General features: G+C 46.9%; 1 long non-coding RNA gene across 1 annotated transcript in view; it reads right to left on the bottom strand.

Annotated features, from left to right (window-relative positions):
* LOC105548830 overlaps nucleotides 1-7767 on the bottom strand; it is a 19563-nt gene that overhangs the window by 6709 nt on the left and 5087 nt on the right. The window contains exon 2 of the long non-coding RNA XR_001007457.1: nucleotides 3004-3134. This is a non-coding gene — a long non-coding RNA (uncharacterized LOC105548830). The remainder of the gene's footprint in view (nucleotides 1-3003; nucleotides 3135-7767) is intronic.

Here is a 7767-nt window from a genome sequence, read left to right as displayed (position 1 = left end):
TGTTGGCCAGGCTGGTCTCGAACTCCTGACCTCAAGTGATCCAGCCACCTAGGTCTCCCAAAGTGCTGGGATTACAGACGTGAGCCACTGTGCCCAGCCTTATTCATCTTTGAAGACCCTTCTAAATGTTTCTTATCTGTGTCCACAATATCCTGTGCATTCTTGTCGTACAGCACTGATTATAATACACTGAAACATTCTAGTTTTTGTCTGTGCTTCTTACAAGACTGTAAGATCTGCGAGGGCAGGAGCTTCGTCTGTTCATTTTTGTACCCGTCTCACCCCCCGAAGGTCTAACATAATTCTGGCATACAATAAGCACTCAATAAGTGTTTGTCAACAAAAATAATAAACATCCCATGACCTTTTAGAATGTAAAAGCGCTGTCAGTTACACCAGCTCATTGAATGCTCGTAATAGTCCATGAAGGTAATAGCACCACAACTCCACTTCACAGATAAGGATACACAGGAGAGAGGGCTTCAGCCATTCCTCAAGGTCACAGACAGATCAACTGATTGTAAATCCAGTATTTTTTTCCCTTACATTTCTGATTTTGGAAAATGTCAGTGTGTTAGGACAGAGATTTAGTTTGACCCTGTAAACATTTATTGAAACAACTATTATCTATGAGCCACAATCCTAAGTGTGAAAGCAATGAAGGAGAGTGGAGAAGACCACTTATGCCTGGTAAGGTTCTAGATACTCACAGTCTCCCTCCCTCCCTTCCTTCCTCCCTTCCTTCCTTCCTTCCTCCCTCTCTCTTGCTCCCTCCCTCGCTTTCTTCCTTCCCCCTCTCTCTTTTATTTTATTTACTTAGTTGAGATCCAGGGACTCCGTCACTCAGGCTGGAGTGCAGTGGCACAATCATAGCTCACTGCAGCCTTGAACTCCTCGGCTCAAGTGATCATCCTGTCTCGGCCTCCTGAGTAGCTAGGATTACAGATGCACACCACCATGCCGGGCTGTATTTCTGTAGAGATGAGGTCTCACTGTGTTATCCAGGGCAGGTCTCAAACTCCTGGCCTTGAGCAATCCTGCGTTGACCTTCCAAAGTGCGGAGATCATAGGCGTGAGCCACCGTGCCTGGCCCTTCCTTCTTTTCTTTCATTCTTTCTTTTTCTCTTTCTCTTTCTCTCTTTTTTCCACGCTGTGGAGTAGAGGGGCTGGCTTGTGCATTGCAGGACATTTAACAGATTCTCTGGCCTCTATCCCTAGATGCTGGTAGCAACACCCCCATCTCGTTGTGACAACCAAATATGTCGTCAGGCGTTGCCAAATGTCCCCAGTCATGTGTGCATGAGACAAATTTGCCCCTAGCTGAGAACCACTGTGGTGTGGATAGACTTAAAAAGGAGGGGATTAAGAATAAGAGGGCAAGCTTTGCTTCCCAAAGCGTGGCAGGTGTTACATGGATGCAGTTCTGTATGGGCTAAGAGTCAGGGGAGTAGGGGAGGGAGAGAAGGAGATGTTAGGAGTGTGTCTGCATGGAAGCAGAGGCCAAAAGGAGTTCTGGAAGAAGACAGAAGATGGGCGAGTGGTGTTGAAGGGTGGGGTCCTAGAGAACCCATGAGAATAGGAACGTTGGCTATGTAATGGGAGAGGAAGAAGTTGTGTGTGTGTGTGTGTGTGATCTACATCTCAGCTCATCCTACCCAACCAAATTCTAAAGAGGAGAGTCAGTTGTTCTTTGGAAGACCAGACTTGGGGAGAAGCCAGGCTATAAATCCTGGAGGGGAGGACTTTACTGCCACTTAGAAATCAGGCCTGAAACACCCATAATGTTTGTCAGTCCACATTTTAGTGTTCTTAAGTAAGTGTGCAGGGTGTGGGGGATGAAATATGGCAGGTATTTGATTTAAAAAGCCTGCACAGATTTAATGTCCTGATAAAATGCATTAAATCTTTTAAGGTTTTAATGAATCTAGTATGTGTTTCATAAATCAAGAACTCTGCTAAGCCGTCTTCTGGTTTAATAAGAGTAAACTAGGAAATTGCTCTGAGCAGAAGCAAAATACATTTATATCACACTGAAAAGTAATAGATTTTTTAAGCTGAGGGGGTCTTTCTGGGCTTTTTATGCTGTTTGCTTATTATGTTGCTCCAATTCCTTCAAATATTAAACCACAGGCAAGCATGTGCTTAACCATATCAAGATGTGAACTAGCACAAAGGTAAATATTATTTGTAAGAGAGCAGAAAACAAAGCCAGTATTTCCTTCCCCTTAGACCTAGGATCACGTTAATTTCTGCACTGACACCTGGCTTTGTGTATCTAGGTGTAAGGTGGTTGGTTAAAAATCATTATTAACTATTATTAAATCACCTTTCCCAAGTTCTCTCACTCCTCCATCCTCACCCCCTTAGCACATCTGCCAGATTGAAGCCGTGAGTGTATAAAATACTTCTTGAATTTTACAGCTGGCTGTGGAATGGCCTTGTTAAACTTGCTGGCCAGAGTGTCCAAAGCAAGTGTTCAGAGATCCTTCTGTCATCTTAAACCCAAGGGCCGAAATGTTCGCTTTCGTTCTTTTTCCTTCCTTCCAGCCCCATTGCTCAAGCTCGAGTGGGAATGGGAAAGGGGCTTTTGGGGGTGTGGGTGTAACAGATGGGTATCTCTGAGCAGGCTGGGGCTTGAAGCCTCACTACCCAGCTTCCTTGGTGGATGGGCAAGATTCTGGGGTGAGATGGTGGTTCAGAGAGTTGGGGGGAGGTGGTGTTGGAGGAATGAAGGGGGGTGGGGCTTGAACATTCCAGTGCACAAAAACTGGCAGGGCTTGTGAGCTCTGCAGGGGAGGGAGCGGGCCCGTAAAGCTCAGTGTGGAGAAGCCTGTCCAACCTCATTAGCTGTCACGGGCAACAATACTGATCTGGCAATAGAGGCGATTCCAAACCTGTTGGTCATTAATCACCCGCCTGACAGTTGCGAATGGAAGTGGAAAAACCTCATCCCCCCTCCACCCTTCCCCTCCTCCTGGGCCCAGCTCTGGAGTTTAGAGTTACCTCTTGGTGTATCTGTGGTTCGCGGCTGTGTGCTGGGTCCTTCCCCCTTGGCTTTTTTAGGGGGTCCTTTTCAGCACGGAGAGGCTACAGGTTGGCCAGAGCGTGGCAGACAGTGATTCCGGGCAAAGAGACTGGGGAGCAAGAAAATGAAAGGTAGTGGCCTCCGGAGTGGGGACCTCGGCTGTGACCCCTCTGGGATCTAGGGCTGGGACTTGGCAAGCTCATGGAGTCAGGGAAGGCTGTCATGAGCACCCAGGCCTCATCTTTCCACACCCGCCCCCTCGTTCCCTGGCACACCCTTCTCTCCCGCCTTCAGCCGCTAGGTGCCAACATATTTTCCTTTATGTTCCTTTTCCCTGCCCTTCCCACCCTCCCTTCCCTTCCTTCCCTTCCCTTCCCACTATTCCCAAATAAGCAGATCCTGCTCGCAGGAAAAGTTTTCATCTCAGTTTTTTCGGTCTCACTCTGAATTTAAGCCTCGTTTCCTTTCTCAGAGGAGCTCGGCTTTTCAGCCCCATCTCTAGCTGTGGCAGAGGGGAAGAGTGATGTTTGGTAATAGTGATATTGATACTTCATGTGTGAGAGTGCAGTCAGGGCAGTGGGAAGAGAGGCCTGGTCTGCACAGGTGCCTCTGAAATCAATCAGCAGGAAGTGCTGCTTAGTTTCTTGGTCTGTCTCTAAGTTTTCTACATAAAGGAGGGAGGAGAGGAGAGATGGCGCAGAGGACATCTACAGACCGGACTAGGATGAGGACTTCTGTCACTCAAGTTTCTTTTTTATTGAGACAGAGTCTCGCTCTGTCGCCCAGGCTGGAGTGCAGTAGCGTGATCTTGGCTCACTGCCTCCCGGGTTCAAGTGATTCTCCTGCCTTAGCCTCCGGAGTAGTTGGGACTACAGGCACCCACCACCACGCCCGGCTAATTTTGTCACTCAAGTTTCTTGCATACTCTTCAGTGCATGTGAGCCAGGTTACATTTAAGAGAGAAGATTCAACTTCTGCTCAGTTCCCTAGGATGTAGAGGGAACAAGAGTGTAAGGAATTAGCCAGGAATTCCTGAAAGAGTAATGTCAAGATAATTTACACACTTCTTAGCTCTTCTGCTGGGCAGGCATGAGCGAGTAACCTGAGTGCTAATAACCAAGGAAGGAGAGAAATTGCAACAAAAATTGTCAAGTGGTCTACACGAGTCCTCTAGGTTTTCCAAATGTCTCTGCATTCCGTGGGTGCAGATGACCCCTGGCCTTGGCCACATTTGTTGGTGCCTTCTGCTCTCTCCATAGCTTCTCTGACCTCTTGCTACTCATTATAGCATTAGGCAGAGGATGGACACATCTGTCCACAGTTCATCCGTCCAGGCTACCCTGACAAAGACAAATTCCCATGACAAACTCATAGGAAAAAAATGGAAAGGAGGGATAGTCACAACTACAGCATTTTAGGCCGGCTTCCCAATTTCTCATATACCCCTTTATCCTTTTGTTTTTTTGAGACAGAGTCTTGCTCTGTCACCCAGTCTGGGGGTCTTGCTCTGCCACCCAGGCTGGAGTGCAGTGGCACAATCTCAGCTCACTACAATCTTCGCCTCCCAGGTTCAAGTGATTCTTGTCCCTCAGCCTCCTGAGTAGCTGGGACTATAGCTGTGGGCCACCATGCCCCGCTAATTTTTGTATTTTTTAGTAGAGATGGGGTTTTGGTATGTTAGCCATGTTGGTCTCAAACTCCTGGCCTCAAGTGATCCACCCGCCTGGGCCTTCCAAAGTGCTGGGATTACAGGCATGAGCCACCACGCCTGGCCTCCTCATGTTTTCTCTAATACAATGATTGTTCTTAATTCCAGCTACACATTAGAATCACTTGGCGATGCCTGGGCCACATTCCCTGATAATCTGATAACATTAGTCTGGGGTAAGGTCCCCAAAAGGAGATTTTTTTTTTTTTTTTGAGTTGGGGTCTCATTCTGTTGCTGAGGCTGGAGTGCAGTGGTCTCATTATAGCTCACTGCAGCCTCAAATTCTTGGGCTCAAACAGTCCTCCCACCTCAGCCTCTCGAGTAGCTGGGACTACAGACATGCACCACCACACTTGGCTAATTTGTAATTTTTTTGTAGAGATAGGGTCTTGCTTTGTTGCCCAGGCTGCTCTTGAACTCTTGGGCTCAAGTGATCCTCCCTCTGCCTCCCAAAGTGCTGGGATTGCAGTCATGAGGCATTATGCCCAGCCAGGGAATTTTTGTTTTTGAGATAGGGTCTTGCTTTGTTACCTAGGCTAGAGTGCAGTGGCACAGTCACAGCTCACTGCAGCCTCTACTTCCCGGGCTCAATTGATCCCACCACCTTAGCCTCCTCAGTAGCTGGGACTACAGGCACGTGCCACCATGCCCAGCTAATTTTTGTATTTTTAGTAGAGGTAGGATTTTGCCATGTTGCCCAGGCTGGTCTTGAATTCTTGGTCTCTAGCAATCTACCGCCTCGGCTTCTCAAAGTACTGGGATTACAGGGTTAAGCCACTGTGCCCAGCCAGAGATATCTGGGAAAAGCTCTTCAGGTAATACCAGCCTCAGCTTGGGCTGAGAAGACTGGTGTCATATTTGTAAACTCATCATGGCAGTTCACACCATGGTATCTTTGTTTTTGAGGTTTACCTCTCCTGGAAAGCCACTTTCCTATTTTCTCTGCCTATTGACTAACCGCTTGGTGCCACATGTACCAGGTGCCACTACTTGTGCTGTGCTTGGCACTATTTATTTATTGTTTATTTTTTGAGATGGAGTCTCGTTCTGTCACCAGGCTGGATTGCAGTGGTGCAAGCTCAGCTCACTGCAACCTCTGTCTCCCAGGTTCTAGCGATTCTCCTGCCTCTGCCTCCCGAGTAGCTGGGACTACAGGCATGCACCACCACGCCTGGTTAAGTTTTTTGTATTTTTAGTAGAGATGGGGTTTCACCATGTTGGCCAGACTGGTCTTGAACTCCTAACCTCAGGTGATCCACCCGCCTCAGCCTCTCAAAGTGCAAGGATTATAGGCATGAGCCACCGTGCCCAGCCCTTGGCCCTGTTTAGAAGAGAGAAGCAAAAGATGTGGTTCTTAGCTGGGGAAATGACATGCGCACACACAGAACAGTTCTATGTAAAGGCTAAATGATCTGAAACAAAATATAGGAGCTACAGGGGCTCAGAGGAAGGCTGGAGTAATCAGGGAAAGTGGTGAGGAGGAAGGGGACTTGGGTGGATAGCATTTAGGTAAGTGTGCAGGAAAGGTGGGGGACTTCAGGCAGAGGGCCAGCGTGAGCAGATGAGTAGAGGCTGGAACAGCACGGCCTGTGCTGGGGACAAGGAGAGGGTTTGCTTGACTAGATGGGAGGCTCAGCTCAGGTCCTTTCTCCTCCTGCAGCCGGCACTCATCCATCCAGGGTTCCTGCAGCATCACTGCAAGTTCCACTTAGTCCTGGACTGCTGTGTACTGCTAGTCACTTTCATGTGTATGTCACTAGTTATCTCAATCAGATATACAAGCAACTGGAAGGCAGGGAGTACACTTTATATAAGTTGGGACTTATTCAACACAATGCAATGCAATTCAAGTCAATTCGATTTGATGCAATCCAATCCAATTCAATTCAACATGTTTTTATTGAGTACCAGCTATGTGCCTGTTCTAGGCTTTTGAAACTCAATTAAACAGACAAAGATACTGGGCTTCCTGAGCTTAGTTCTCACAGGAGCATACAGACAAAAAGATATACTATAAATAATATTAGATAAATTAGATATTATGGTAGAAGGTGATAAACACCAGGGAAGAAATGAGAAGAAGGCCAGGGTCCTGGGGCTAAGGAGTGAGTGTGTCCACGCATGTCTGTGTGTCATTAAATGGAAGTTATTAAGTGGAAGGTATTAAGCAGAAGACATTACAAAAAAGAAGGCACTATTAATAGAGGTATTAAATGGAAAGTCAGGGTATGTCTCGTTGAAAAGGTGATAATTTACCAAAAACATAAAGGAAATGATGGGGCTGGCCAAGTGGATTTCTGGAAGAGAAGTTTCCAGAGGACAGCTAGAGAATGGTCCTAAACAGGAGCATCCTAGTGTGTTTGAGGAATGGCAGGGAGGCCATGTGGTTGGAGCCAAAGCTGCTGAAGGAGACGGTGGGGTGGAAGGAGATTGGAGAGGGCCCAGGGAGCTAGGTCTTAGAAGCCACCCTGTGGACTTTGGCCACTCCTCCAAATGAGATGGGAGCTCTTGCGGGTTTTCCAACCAACGAGCAACTTCTGTTTCTAAAAGATCTTTTGGCTGCAGTGTTGAGAATAGATGATGATGGGAGTTGGGAGGTGGAGAGTAGGACCAGGGTAGAAGAAGATCTGTCAAGAGACTGATTTTTACAGACACAGCTGAACCTGTGCAACTCAGAGAAAGAAGACCTTCAGCGGATTCATGTTGGAAGGCCACACAGGACTATCATGTGCTCTTTAAGAACTTCACTATAAGACACACATTATTTAGATTTTTGACCTGACTGAATAAGCCTGATCATCCAGCTTATTCACCAGGGCTGGCTTCAGGAGAGACATTTCCCCTGCTAATCACCACATAAAGATTTGTAATTGTCAATTAAAAATCTGATGGTTTAAAGATAGCGTTCAAAACGTTCCAAAGAGTTTTGAGCAACACGACATATTAGAATGAGTGTATATCCTTCCAAAGGGACATTTCAAATGGGACAATATTTATTTTGATATCTGAGTTCTGCTATGTTTACTTTAAAAAT

The sequence above is a fragment of the Mandrillus leucophaeus genome, unplaced genomic scaffold (assembly GCF_000951045.1).
Source record: "Mandrillus leucophaeus isolate KB7577 unplaced genomic scaffold, Mleu.le_1.0 Scaffold111, whole genome shotgun sequence".
Taxonomy (NCBI): Eukaryota; Metazoa; Chordata; class Mammalia; order Primates; family Cercopithecidae; genus Mandrillus; species Mandrillus leucophaeus.
This window is presented reverse-complemented; position numbering and strand designations above follow the sequence as displayed.